This window comes from Erinaceus europaeus, chromosome 3 (genome assembly GCF_950295315.1).
Source record: "Erinaceus europaeus chromosome 3, mEriEur2.1, whole genome shotgun sequence".
Lineage (NCBI taxonomy): Eukaryota > Metazoa > Chordata > Mammalia > Eulipotyphla > Erinaceidae > Erinaceus > Erinaceus europaeus.
This window is the reverse complement of record NC_080164.1, coordinates 155,724,417-155,739,211: the sequence shown is the minus strand read 5'-3', so window position 1 is coordinate 155,739,211 and position 14,795 is coordinate 155,724,417. Positions and strand designations below refer to the sequence as shown.

General features: G+C 40.5%; 1 long non-coding RNA gene across 1 annotated transcript; it reads right to left on the bottom strand.

Moving 5' to 3' along the window:
• Positions 1-652: 652 nt before the first annotated feature.
• On the bottom strand, positions 653-9,352 carry LOC132537565 (uncharacterized). Its single transcript, XR_009549042.1, has 3 exons — positions 9,019-9,352; positions 4,404-4,444; positions 653-1,508 (listed from the first exon to the last, which is right to left on the bottom strand). It is a non-coding gene; the product is annotated as an uncharacterized LOC132537565 (long non-coding RNA).
• Positions 9,353-14,795: the final 5,443 nt, after the last annotated feature.

Here is a 14,795-nt window from a genome sequence, read left to right as displayed (position 1 = left end):
GTCTCCTTCCTGCCCTCTGCTCTCTTCCTCTGCTCAACTTTCTTTTTTAGGTTCCACTGGTCCCCTTAGGGCCCCCATTCATGGTTTCTGTTTATAAAGTCTAATCCCTCTGCCCTCTACTAGTACGAGAATTTGTTTCAATAAACTCTTTGGAAATAGAAAGCAAGAGGAGGGGAGGGGAGGGGAAGGGAGAGGAGGGGAGGAGAGGGGAGTGAGAGTTTGGACACCCTAACACATTGGGACATCACTATATATTTTATTGGGGGGAGGAGGCAGGGATACATCCCATTATTTTACCTACTCCTACTCCTCATCTTATATTTTTACATTTTTTTGGCAGTCAGCTGAGGTCAAGAACAAACACCTCATCACAGACCCCTGCAAGCGTCAACCCGGCTTTGACCTAGCATGTTATGATTGGGCCCTCCTCAATCGCTATGGAACAGGCCATGGCCGGTGAGCCGGTGAGCGGCTATGTTCCATCGCTGGGGAGCCAGAGACGACCCGAACTGCCCCTGCGGCTATAGACAGACTATGACCCACATAGTCAATGACTGCCACCTCTCCAGATTCAAAGGAGGTCTCGAAACTTTACATCAGGCTCAACCTGACGCTGTTGACTGGCTACGGAAGAAGGGCAAACGCTAGAAGAAGTAATTTAATATTGATTTACAAAACCAATATTAGCCAGAGTTGTGTCCCCATTTCCTCCATTGTACTCTAAAGTTGTCCTCCCAAGATCACAGATATAGGCTGATATCTTTGCCCACTTTTCTTTTTTTTATTTATAAAAAGTAAACACTGACAAAAACCATAAGATAAGAGGGGTACAACTCCACACAATTCCCACCACCAGAACTCTGTATCCCATCCCCTCCAGATAGCTTTCCTATCCTTTACCCCTTTGGGAGTATAGACCCAGGGTCATTATGGGATGCAGAAGGTGGAAGGTCTGGCTTCTGTAATTTTTTCCCCATTGACCATGGGCGTTGGCAGGTCGATCCATACTCCCAGCCTGTCTCTCTCTTTCCCTAGTGGGGTGGAGCTCTAGGGAATCAGGACTCCAGGACACATTGGTGGGGTCGCCTACCTAGGAAAGTTCGTTTGGCATCATGTTAACATCTGGAACATGGTGGCTGAAAAAGCCCACTTTTTCTATGGTCTTGACCTCCCTTCCTTTCTAAGTCATACCTCCACATGTTGGTACTTCTGAATGTCCTCCATTTTTTCTCTGGGTCCTGATGGAATTAGAGTTCCCCTAATATTTCTCCTCCTCTGGGAGTATGGACCAAAATTCTTTATGGAGTGCAGAAGGTGGAAGGTCTGGCATCTAATCATTTCTTCTCCACTGGACATGGACATTGGCAGGTTGACCCATAACCCCAGCTTGTTTCTATCTTTCCCTAGTTGGGTAGGGCTCTGGAGAGCTGAGGTTCCAGGACACATTGGTGAGGTCTTCTGCCCAAGGAGATCAGGATGGAATCATACTAGCATCTGCAACTTGGTGGCTGAAAGGTGGTAAATAATAAAGCAGGACAAAATGTTTAATAAACAGGAAGCAAAAAGTAGGAATATAGCAGATGAGAACAGGGATCTTAGGGTGGAAAGAAGCTAGGAAGATTACTTTAGGTATGTTCCCAGGGACTTTAGTAATTTTTACTTGAACCTAGTAGCTAACATACAGATGACCTAAGAATATTGTCTAGGAAGATGGTGTCAGATTTGAGAATAGGGCTAGAAAGCTAGATTAGGCCAGAAAATAGCTACCAAATTCAAAGAAAATATATAAATACAATTAACTGTTTGCCCCATTGATCTGACCCAGGGCCCATATCTATTCATATTTAGCACAGGAGCCTCTGTAACCCGAGTCCCTGTCAGTCTGAGCTCACAGTTACTGGTCACAGCTGGGAACATTCTAGACTGCACTCATTTCAGGACCAGTCTTCCCCGAGTGTAGGGCAGTCCTACCATTGCTGCTTTATAGTGAGGGCAAGGTCCTGGAGAGGCCCACAAGAGGGCTTGTGATGGTGGTCCTCATGGAAGTGACCAGTTTCATCTCTGATTTTCAAACAGAGGTGTATAATTGAGAAGAACCTCAAGAGGAGGAATTCCTATGTTACTTTTACTTAAAAAAAATTTAAGATAATAGAGCTGCAGGGCAAAGACAACTGAATGGAAAAATCTGTTTTCATTTGACTCTAAGACAACAACAAAGTGACAACATATATGGAAAACACTGCATAGAAATGGACTAATAGGGCCAGATAGTGGTGCACTAAGTTGAAGATGAGAGCACACATTACTATGCACAAGACCTGGGTTTAAGGCCCCACCCTCCATCTGAAGGGGGAAAGTTTCATGAGTGTTACAGGGATCTCTCTCTCTCCCTCCCTCCCTCCCTATCTGTTGTTAGGCTTGCCGCAATGGAATCTGTTCTTAAGTGAAATCTCAGTAATCAGATCAGGTGGTCCATAAACACCATTGAAGAGGGAGAAGAAGAAATAGGATGCTCTTTCTTTTTTAAATATTTATTGATTTATTCCCTTTTGTTGGCCTTGTTTTATTGTTGTAGTTATTATTGTTGTTATTGATGTCATCATTGTTGTTGGATAGGATAGAGAGAAATGGAGAGAGAAGGGGAAGACAGAGAGGGGGAGAGAAAGATAGACACCTGCAGACCTGCTTCACCACTTGTGAAGCGGCTCCCCTGCAGGTGGGGAGCTGAGGGCTCCTGTTGGTATGCTTCTAAAAACCCCTTCTGTTTCATTTGGTTTAAATCCCCCCTGCTTAACACTGCATTCTATTTACATAACCGCTGTATTCTATTTACATAACCGCTGTTAACAAGCACCACCCTCCCTCCAGGGCATTGGTGGTTCACTGGTAGAATTCTTGCCTGCTCCGCCCTCTCTCCTTGTCACACCCTGATTTTCACCAGTCACTTTTCTCTCCACCCTCTCTGCGTCGCATCCTGTTCCCACCCTACTGGGCTAGTATATTTATAGGGACAAGATTGTTTGTAGTTTAGTTTAGCTTAGCTCGGCTTAGATTGTGCTGTGTCCTGCATGAATAAAGAGATACTGCGTACAACCCAGCCGTGAGTCCCGGGTCGTCTGTTACCCGCCGGTGAAGCCAGCCCGGCGAAAACAACAGGCTCCAACCAGGATCCTTACTGCGGGTCCTTGCGCTTTGTGCTTAACCCACTGAGCTACCGCCCAACTCCCAGGATGCTCTTATAAATGGCCTCATGTAGGCCTTTATCTTCCTCTACACTTTCAGATATGAATGATACTATGCCCTAACTACAGAGTGACTCTTCCAAGTTATTCCCATCACTTATCAGAACCTACTATATATACAATAGGCACACTCTCATGTGCTGGGGAGACACTGTAGTGAACAAAACACACCAAGATATCTTCCCTTCTCTCTCTCTCTCGATTTCTCTCTGTCCTATCAAGTAAAGAAAAGAAAAGGAAAAAAAAGAAGGGAGGGATTGGCCACAAGGAGTGTCACCAAACCCCAATGATAACTCTTGTGGCAATAATTTCAATTTTTAAAAAGGTAGATAGACAGACATGGATTTCCCCCCATGTATAGGAAACTAACAAATGGCCTGCTGTGCCGGACTAGCTTCACGAGCGGAGACAGACGACCAGGGACTCATGCAGTCTAGAATGTTCCCAACTGTGACCAGTAACTGTGAGCTCAGACTGACAGGGACTCAGGGGTTACAGAGGTTCCTGTGCTAAATATGAATAGATATGGGCCCTGGGTCAGATCAGTGGAGTAAACAGTTAATTGTATTTACATATTATCTTTGAATTTGGTAGCTAAAATTTACCTGTTTCTCCATCTCTACTCCAACTGTCACCCTTGGCTTTGCCATGACACACCCACTTAGCTGACTCCCACTGTCCTCTCTGCCATACGCCAATCCACTGTACACACCTCAGCCAGGGTTATCTTCATTTGAAGATCCCCTCTTTTATAAACCCCTCTCCACGATCCCCTTGGAGCCACTGTAGAAGTACAAGGCCAGCAGGAACCGCCTGGTACTGCCCTGCCTACCTCCCTCTACCTACCTTTCTGATTGTGCTAAGTCCCTCCTCCTTCGCAAGGGATCAAGCCATGCCTGGAACACTCAGGTACTCTCTCTCCCACTCAGTGACCTTTTAATTATTTCTTCTGCTTGAATGCTCTCTCCCACTCTTCTTTTTTCATTGGCCCAACTACTCAATTTATACTTGGTATAAAAATAACTTCCTTGACCTCTCAGGCCCAGTCATGTGATGCTGTTTCACGATTTCATGGCCCCTTCTACTTTTTTTCCTTACAAATTTACAACACAGCCCATTAACATCTGTGTTCACGCTTGCAGCAATGGAATCTGTTCTTACCTGAAATCTCAGTAATCAGATCAGGTGATCCATAAACACTGCTGAAGAGAGGGAAGAAGAAATAGGATGCTCTTATAAATGGTCCCATGTAGGCCTTTATCTTCCTCTACACTTTCAGATATGAATGATACTACGCCCTAACTACAGTGACTCTTCCAAATTATTCTCATCACTTGTCAGAAACCTACTATATATACAACAGGCACACTCTCATGTGCTGGGGAGACACTTTAATGAACAAAACACACCAAGCTTCTCCTTCCTGAATGTTATGTTGTGGGGATAGATAGCATAATGGTTATGCAAAGAAACGCTCCTGCCTGAATGTTATATTGCAGGAGGAAGCAACTAGAAAATGCAACAAATCAGTAAGTTAAATTATTTGGGGGTGGGGAAGTGGGGAGTGCTAAAATTTGCTGTGGTGAAAAATCAAACAGTGTTAAGCTGTATGAGACAAGAGAAAAAAGAAGAGGAAACTAGTGGGGTTGGGTGCTGGCACACGCAATTAAGAGCATAAATTACCATGCACAAGGACCCATGTTCAAGCCTTTGGCCCTACCTACAATGAGAAAGCTTCACAGTGGGTAAAGCATTACTATTGGTGTCTTGCTCCCTCTCTTATCTCCTTCCTTCTTCATTTCTGTTTCTATCTGAAAAATAAATTTAAATAATAGATAAACAAGGGGGATAGGGCGGCAGTGCAACCATTTGAGTGCTCTCATATGAACTCTACTTTCCCTGTTTCTTAGGGACGGCAATATTTGCAGCAATAGGAGCTGAAGAGATAGCATAATGGTTATGTAAAGAAACTCTCATGCCTGAGGCTCCAAAGGTTCTGGGTTTAACCCTTAGTGCCACCAGAAGCCTGAGCTCAGCAGTGCTCTGGTAAAAAATAATAATGAATAAGTGAAAAATAATGATAATAAGCAAATATTTGTAGCAACATCAAAACTGAGGAAAGGACAATGGAGCAGTACCTTCCACTCAAGTATTATAAATTTTACAATTTCATAAGCATACTTTTCTTTTAGAAGTATTTTCATTTGGAACTACCTAGCATTTTGATTGAATCAGTTGGCAGTTCTTAATTATGGACTGAAAATAAATAGAGAAATGTTCAGGATTGATGAAGTAAGGCTTGCTAGTCAAAAGTACTGAAAAAGAGTAGTTCTGTCTACAGTGGCCAATATGAGAAAGTGCAAAATCTGGAGATGGACAATACTGCTGCAAACCTTAATAACTATGAAACTATGCACAGCTTTTAAATATCTCTGTAGCTTGCTCTGTTCACTTATGAAATGTCTACAGTAAATAGTACTTACCACAAAGGACTCTAGTAAAGACTAAACAATAGCATTCACATACGACTCTGAGCATGTTTCCAGGCATGTTATACATGTTCACTCAGTAGCAGCTGTGACGATGGAAATTAGCACAATTGGAGATCAAGATGCTCTTTCTTTTTACTTTTATTTTTACTTTTCATCAACCTATACCTTACCTTTAATGATCTCCCTTTATATTCTCTTAGATTCTTGAGACAGGCCCCTCTAGAGATAGTACAGTGGTTATGCAAAAAGACTTTCTTGCCTGCAGTTCCCAGGTTCTAGATTCATTCCCCAACACCACCATGAGCTAGAGCTGAACAGTGCTTGGTCTCTTTCTCTCTCTGTATATTTCACTTCATCTCTGTCTCTCTGTCTCTCTCTCATTGAAATAAAATAAATAAAAACATTAAGAAAAACGTTTTTAAAAAAGAAAAGAAGTAAGCCCCCTTTGTTCCTAATGCACTGTTGTGTGTTTTGTTTGTCTGGTTGGTTTTAGATGTTATTAGATTCAATTTGATAATATTTTGCTAAGGATTTTTGCTCACTGGCTCACTGGCTCCTACTTACTTGTCTTCTCACTACTTCTTGCAATATCACTGTTAGATTTTCATAATGCTGGTCTCATGAAATGAGTAAGGAAGTAATTCTATTTCCTGAAAAAATGTGAAACATTGCATATTTCTTAAATTATTAATAAAATTCACAAGTAGAGTCACCTAGACCTGTGTTTTTTTTTGTTTGTTTGTTTCTTTGTTTTGTTTTTCTTTGTGGAAGTTTTATTTATTTATTTATTCCCTTTTGTTGCCCTTGTTTTATTGTTGTAGTTATTATTGTTGTTATTGATGTTGTTGTTGGATAGGACAGAGAGAAATGGAGAGAGGAGGGGAAGACAGAGAGGGGGAGAGAAAGAGAGACTCCTGCAGACCTGCTTCACCGCCTGTGAAGCGACTCCCCTGCAGGTGGGGAGCTGGGGGCTAGAACCGGGATCCTTAACCTATCCTTGCTGCTTTGCACCACATGCACTTAACCCGCTACGCTATCGCCCGACTCCCTGTGGAAGATTTTAAGTTAACACATTTAATACCTTAACTAGGAAAAGGGCTGTTTCAGGTATTATACTTCTTCAGTTGTAATTGGTAATTATTTTTTCTAAGGAATCTGTCCATTCATTTAAGTTGTTGGATGTATTCCTGTCATTCATAAGATGCCAGTATTATCCTTGTGATGTTGGGCCAGGCAGTGGCGTACCTGGTTGAGCACATGTTATTCATGTGATATATGTAGCATCTGTGGGGTGTCCCACTTTCATTTCTGATACTAATAATATGTGTCTTCTCCCTTTGTGTCCTTAGCAGAAGGTTTACAAATTTTGTTGAAAATTTCCCAATTTTGGTTTCATTGATTTTCTCTATACTATAGACTTCTAGATTTATCTTTGCTACTTTCTTCCTTGTATTTTCTTTGAGCTTAACTTATTCTTTTCTGCTTCCTTTTAATCTACTTATTTATTATTATTGCTATTTATAACCATTACATCACTCTCTGATACATGTGATACCAGGGATTGAGCTTAGTACCGCACGCTTTAAAAAAAGTTCAGTGCTTTATCCACTATGCCACCTCCTGGGCCACCTTTTCCACTTTTACAGGTAGAGCCTTATATTACTGATTCAGGTTTTTCTCTTTTATCTTATGTAAACATTTAATTATATACATTACCCTTAAAACACTGCTTTAACTATATGTCATCAATTTTAATATGTGTTTTCATTTTCATCTACTTCAAAATGCTTTCCTTTTTTTAATATTTATTTTACTTATATATTCTCTTTTGTTGCCCTTGTTGTTTTATTGTTGTAGTTGTTGTTGTTGATGATGTCGTTGTTGATGATGTCGTCGTTGTTGGATAGGACAGAGAGAAATAGAGAGAGGAGGGGAAGACAGAGAGGGGGGAGAGAAAGACAGACACCCGCAGACCTGCTTCACCACTTGTGAAGTGATGCCCCTGCAGGTGGGGAGCCTGGGGCTTGAACCGGGATCCTTATGCTGGTCCTTGTGCTTTAACCCATGTGCGCCATCATCTGACTTCCCTTCAAAATATTTTCTAAATTCCTTAATGATTTATTCTTTGACCCAGGGCTGTAGAAGTGTGTTGTTTAATTCCTCCTCTCCCTCTCTTTCTTCCTCTGGTAAGCCAATAATGCGTATATTGTTTCTTTTGAAGTCATCCCATAGGTCTCTGTTGTTGTTTTCAGCATCTATTAATATCTTTTTGAGATCTCTTACTTCTTTTTTAGTTGTCTCTAATTCGTCCTCGATCTTGCTAATTCTGTCTTCCGCCTCATTGATTCTATTCTCTCTGTCCTCTACTGTTTTCTGGAGTTCATCTGTTTTGTTTCCCTGTTCTGATACTGTTTTAGCTTGTTCAGCTAGTTGTGTTCTTAGCTCAGCTATTTCAGCTTTCAGCTCTCTAATAACCTTGAGATAGTTAGTGTTTTCTTCCAGAGTCTCATTTGTTGTTCCTGTATTTCTGATTACAATTCTTTCAAACTCTTTACTAATTCCTGTGATTATTTCCTTAGCTAATGTTTGGATGTTGAACTTATTATTTTGTGCTTCACCCTTTGGGGGGCTTTTAGCTGGAATGTTGTCCTGGTTAGTTTCTCCAATATTTCTTCTTGTTGGTTTACCAATTTTATATATTATGTTATGAGTTCCCTCTCTTAGTACTTTTCAAATTATTGATCACTATCTCCTGGATTGACTTGTGTCTAAGTAAGGTAATTAAAGGATTCACAGTGGTGGAAATTAACAGTTGTTTCAATAGTATTTTAATCCCTGAGTTGGAGCTGTGATTTAAAAGCCTCTTTTTTTTTTTTTTCTTCTCTGTAGGCTATGGGAGACTGAGGGCTTCTAACTTAATCACTGACTCCTGACCAAGAGAAAGGCAGGGTGTGGCAGAGATAGTCCGGTGGTTATGCAAAGAGACTTTCACAGCCCCACAGCTATGCCACTGAGGTATAGGTCTTCTCCTGAATTTGCTGGTTAGATCTCTGTCTCCCGGTGTCCCTCCCTGCCACTGCTCCAGATTCTGAGGGTAGTAGCAATGGAGACTCAGAGTTGCACTTGGTGAGTCTCTGGGGAGTCCTCTCCTCCCTTCAGCTGTCCCCTTGTTGGTGAGACAGACTGGAGGTGGTGTCTCAACTGATAAACCGCCGGACTGTTACCAGCCACTTAGTCTCTCCCTAGGCTCCTCTCTGTCACCAGCCATGTGTGTCTGCACTCACCGGTGATTTGGTGGGTTCCTGTAGTGGTTCTAGTCCTGTCTTGTTTCAGTCCCAGGTGGTCTCCTTTGGTATTCCTAGTTGATCCGGGAGAGGAGAGAGGAGAGAAACAGATCTGCTGCTGCTGGTAGCCCCGCCTCCGGAAGTCTCCTGTTTAATTCCTAAGTATCTGGAAATTTCCCAACTTGCTGTTACTGGTTTCTAATTCAATTTCATTATGGTCAGAGGAAAAACTATGATTTCAATATTTTAAAATTTGCTAGGACTTATTTTATGACTAGTATATGGTTTCTCTTAGTTAATGTTCCATGTGAACTTGTAAAGAACATGCATTCTGTTGTGACTGGGTACTCTATGAATGTCAATTAGGCCCAGTTGATTGAGGGTGTTGTTCAAATCTTCACTACTCTTGCTGATTTTCTGTGTTCTTTCTTTACTGATTACTAAATGAAGAGTTGTGATTACTCCAACTGATACTATAGATTTTCAATTTTCCATTCAGGTATTTAAGCTGCATTTTCTAAATTTTCATATATATTTTAATCTTCACAAAGATACTCATAATGTGTGTAACTATTTTTATTTTGCAAAGGAATAAACTTTCTTGCATGTAGTATGGCTGCCCTGGTGTCACACACAGATTAATTTCAAAGAATTCAAGTAATTTGTAGACCTCTGATTTGTTAAATTAGGCTCTGCTTCATGTATTTTGAAGTTTTACTACATTTAAGATTATCACATTTTCCTGATAGGTGGCACGTTTATAATTATAGTATAGTCCTCCTTATTTCTAGTGATATCTCTTTTCACATTACTTATCCTGCCTGGATTAATAAAGCCATGCCAGCTTGTTTTTAACTAGTGTTTGCATACTTCATCCTTTTCTATCCTCATACTTTTAACTTATTGATATATATGTAGTGATTTTCTCAAAGCATACAATTTTTTTATCTAGTCTGATAATCTCTGACTTTTAATTACTCTTTAAACCATTTACATTTAATATAATTATCAATATTTTTCCATTTATCTCCTTTCTTTAACTTTTTAAATTAATTAATTAATTTTAAAAAGAGCACTGATCAGCTCTGGTTATGGTGGTGCAGGGGATTGGACCTGGGACTTTGGAGCCTCGGGCATGAGAGTCTGTTTGCATAACCATTATGCTATCTACCCCTGCTTCTTTTACTTTTTATTTTGCCTGATTCTTTTTTAATTAATTGTTCTACTTAATGTTTCATTCTGTCTCTACTGTTGATACTAAACTTATATTCTCTAATTTTAATTTTATTTTAGGGATTACTCTATACAGTAGAAATTTTAACTCACTAAATATGTCCATAAAACTACACTATTTCATATATTACTACACCTACATTTTAAAAACCTACTGGGGGCTGGGCAGTAGCACAGCGAGTTAAGTGCACACGGCACAAAACACAAGGACCAGCTTAAGGATCCCAGTTCAAGCCCCCAGCTCCCCACCTGTTGGGGGGGGTCATTTCACAAGCAGTGAGGCAGGTCTGCAGGTGTCTATCTTTCTCTCCTCCTCTCTGTCTTCCCCTCCTCTCTTCATTTCTTTCTGTCCTATCCAACAACAACAAGAGCTATAATAACAATAACAACCACAACAAGGGCAACAAAAAATGAGAAAAAATAGCCCCCAGAAGCAGTGGATTTGTAGTGTTGGCACTGAGCCCCAGTGATAACACTGGAGGCAAAATAAATAAATGAATAAATAAAACTTCATACCACTCCATATTTAACATACAGTACACCCTGTGGCTCTTCCAATTCAATTCTCCACACAGTTGTCATACATTTTACTTTTACATATTGGGTAAGTCTCAAAAATACATCTCATTAATTTTGCTTTATGCAGACAACTAGCTTTTAAAATTTTTAAATAAGGAAAAAAAATTTTTTTTCTATTTGTCCACACATTCACCATTTCTGGCACATCACATTCTAAGTTTCCATCTGGTAGCATTTTGCTTTAAAAATAACTCTACAAGCAACAAATTCCCTCAGGGTTGTTTTTTTTTTATCTGATAATATTTTTTTCACCTTTGTCTTTGAAAAATATTTTCACTGGATATAGAATTCTTAGCAATTTTTTGGTATGCTAAAGATACCATTTCATTGCCTTCCGATTTATAAGTCTTACACTCTACCAGCTGAGCTATTTTTTCTAGCCACTGGTGTCTAGTTTATATCTCCCATTAACCTGTAGACTCCAAGGAAAAGAAACTATGCCTTTCTCTGTTAAGCAGTTTGTCCTCAGGGGTCTAAAACCACACCTGGTATACTTAACTTCCAATAAACATTTATTGATTAGATGCACAAATGGGTGTATGCGTCTGTAAATGAGTAAGGTTAAGACATGCGGAAACACAAAGCTGTAAGACCTACCCAGCCTGATGAAGAAAAAAGCCTATTCATCCTAGGTGCAACTGTGCCTGAGAACAAAATGAAATGAGAATCAGAAAGTTAGAATTGAATGTTTACTTCTGATATATTTACTTGTTGTGTTAACTAAGACAAGATCATTTATCCAAGTCTGTATTTATTTATTTATTTATTTATTTATTTATTTTCCCTCCAGGATTATCACTGGGGCTCAGTGCTAGCACTTCAGATCCACCACTCCCAGGAGGCCCTTTCCTTTTTTACTTTTCCTCCTTCTATTTTATCTAATAGGACAGAGAAAAATTGAGAGAGAAGGGAAGAGAGTACAGACACAGTACAGAGAGAAATACAGTGGCAGAAAGAAAGACAGACACCTGCAGACTTGCTTCACTTCTTGTGAAGTGTCCCCCTGCCGATGGGGAGCAGGGCTCGAACCCGGGTTCTTGAGGTCTTCCCACATAGTACTATGTGCACTTAACCAGGTGCACCACTACCTGACCCCCTTTTTTGATTTCTTAAATGAGGAAAATATACCTCAAATAATTGTTATGGCACTTGAAAGGAGAAAGAAGGGGGAGGCATGATGCACGGGGACTGGAACAAACAAGTTGAAAACACACAGAACAAAAACTTCTCTTTTGAAATAGACTTCATCTTCAAAGTTCATGCAAATGCTGCATTTCATAGCATAACATAGATTTATGTAGTTTCAGTATTCAAACTGTTTAAATTAGGGCTGAGAAATAGCATGGTGGTTGTTCACCAGATCTACACACTTGGGGTCCCAGAGGTCCTAGACTCAATGCCAGACATTACCATAACTCAGAGCTAAGCAATTTTGATGTCTCTCTCTCTCTCTCTCTCACCTTCATGGCAAATAAAAATAGGGAGCCAAGATGGCGACTTGGAGACAACACCTGCTGTGAGCTCTGAAAACAAGCAGCTTTCAACCTGGGATTCTCAGGAGAGGCCACCAGGTTCCAGATGCTACCATGATGCCAACTGGACTCCTCTAGGCAGATGACCCCACCAACGTGTCCTGGAACCCCACTTCCCCAGAGCCCCATCCCACCAGGGAGAGAGATAGGCTGGGAGTACGGATCGACCTGCCAACGCCCATGTTCAGCGGAAAAGCAGTTACAGAAGCTAGACCTTTCAACTTCTGCACCCTATAATGACCCTTGGTCCATACTCCCAGAGGGATAAAGAATAGAAAAGTCTGGCGGTGGTGGAGTGGGTTGAGCGCATGTGGCACAAAGAGCAAGGACCACAAAGAGCATAAGGATCCCCACCTGCAGAGGAGTCCCTTCACAGGCGGTGAAGCAGTTCTGCAGGTGTCTGTCTTTCTCTCCCCCTCTCTGTCTTCCCCTCCTCTCTCCATTTCTTTCTGTCCTATCCAACAACGAACAACATCAACAATGGCAATAGTGATGACCACAACGAGGCTACGACAACAAAGGCAACAAAAGGGGGAAAAATGGCCTCCAGGAGCGGTGAATTCATGGTGCAGGCACCGAGCCCAGCAATAACGCTGGAGGAAAAGAAAAAAAATACAAAAAAAAAAAAAAAAAGGAAAGCTATCAGGAGAGGGGGTGGAATACGGAATTCTGGTGGTGGGAATTGTGTGGAGTTGTACCCCTCCTATCCTATGGTTTTTGTCAGTGTTTCCTTTTTATAAATAAAAATTAAAAAAAGAAAAACTTTATATGTAATATATAAATTACTTTCTTTTCCCTATAAAATAATTGATGATTATAAAAAGGCATATTGTCATGTATTTTTCCACATTCATAATAAGCATGGTTTTATGTGAGCTAGCCGGCCATAGGGCAATAGAGGTTCTCCATCCATAAGTAGTTGCTAAATCTGAATCAGTCTGCTCGAAAAGCAGAAGGTTTAATCAACTGGCAAAACAGGTAATACCTGGAAGATCCACTCCATGGGAGTAGTATTACAGCAGACGTGCCCATCTGGCGAAAACTTAAGGAGATGTGTCAGAAATGACCTGCCACTTTATTTAAATCTAGGTGATTACAAAGTAATGATCATTGCTAGATTAATGGTAGAACTTATATAACACATAATTGTATATGCCTTGTTAGTAATAATGACTATAGTATAATAATATATGATCTATAATAATGTTACCTTTAGCATATTGGGCTACCTATAGAAAGAAAAACAACACTTAATTATAGATTATTCCTATCTTTAGTTTTATCCTTCGAACATAATGTAAAGACTTGAAGATATTTTCCATGCTTTATATTAGCAGTCAGAAACTGGTCAGCTCTGAAGCTGAATTACAGCCATCAATATATGCTCTATGCATTTAGCCCTAGTTCAATTTCCATTTTCAAGGTTTTGATTTAATGGAAGCAAACACACCTATGAATTAGCATGTTCTGTACTCAATTTCCTTATCCTAATGTAGGATAATGATTCTTCTGATTGGCTACAGCAGCAGTTATTCAAATCCCTTTTCTCATATGAAGTCTTCCCTGATTCTCTGAAGCAAAGTGATACCTCTTTTGGGGTATTACTTATTTTTTTTAAAAAAAATGTGTCATTTACTTGTTTAAGCCATTAGTTATCTTTATGCTAAGATATGGTCTGTTTTTATCTTATTTTTAATTTTTTAACATGGGGTTGAGGAGAAAATCGGGCCCATTTTTAATTCTAATGGGGATGGGGGCGTGGGGGAGTTGGGTGCCAAAGCATAACTCTACCATCCACAAATTCCACTAATTTTCTGACCATGATGAATATCCACTATGCTCCCATCTGGAGCTGGCGGGGAGGGTATCAAGTCTAGGCTCATATATGGAAGACATGCCTTGTCTTGATGGGTCTCTGATTTCTGTTTTAGATTGCAAGGTGTCTGGGGACAGAGACCTTAGAAAATACTTAATCTGGGAGTAGGGCGGTAGCACAGTGGGTTAAGCGCACATGGCACAAAGTGCAAGAACCGGCTTAAGGATCCCGGTTTGAGGCCCCGGCTCCCAACCTGCAAGGGAGGGGTCGTTTCACTGGCAGTGAAGCAGGTCTGCAGGTGTCTATCTTTCTCTCCCCTTTCTGTCTTGCCCTCCTCTCTGAACTTCTCTCTGTCCTATACAACAACAACAACATCAGTGGCAACAATAACAACAACAAGGGCAACAATAAGGGCAAAAAAAAAAACAACTTAATCTTACCCCCGTCTAAGAAGGAGTCCCACAAATATTGTCAGTAGATTTTTCATAATATCATTGGAAAACAGCATAATCAGCTCCCAGATCCATCTCGACGTTTTTAGAACCTGAGCACAAGTTCTAATAAAAAGGAGAAATGGGGCTGGGTGGTGGTGCATTCAATTAAGCACATACAGTACC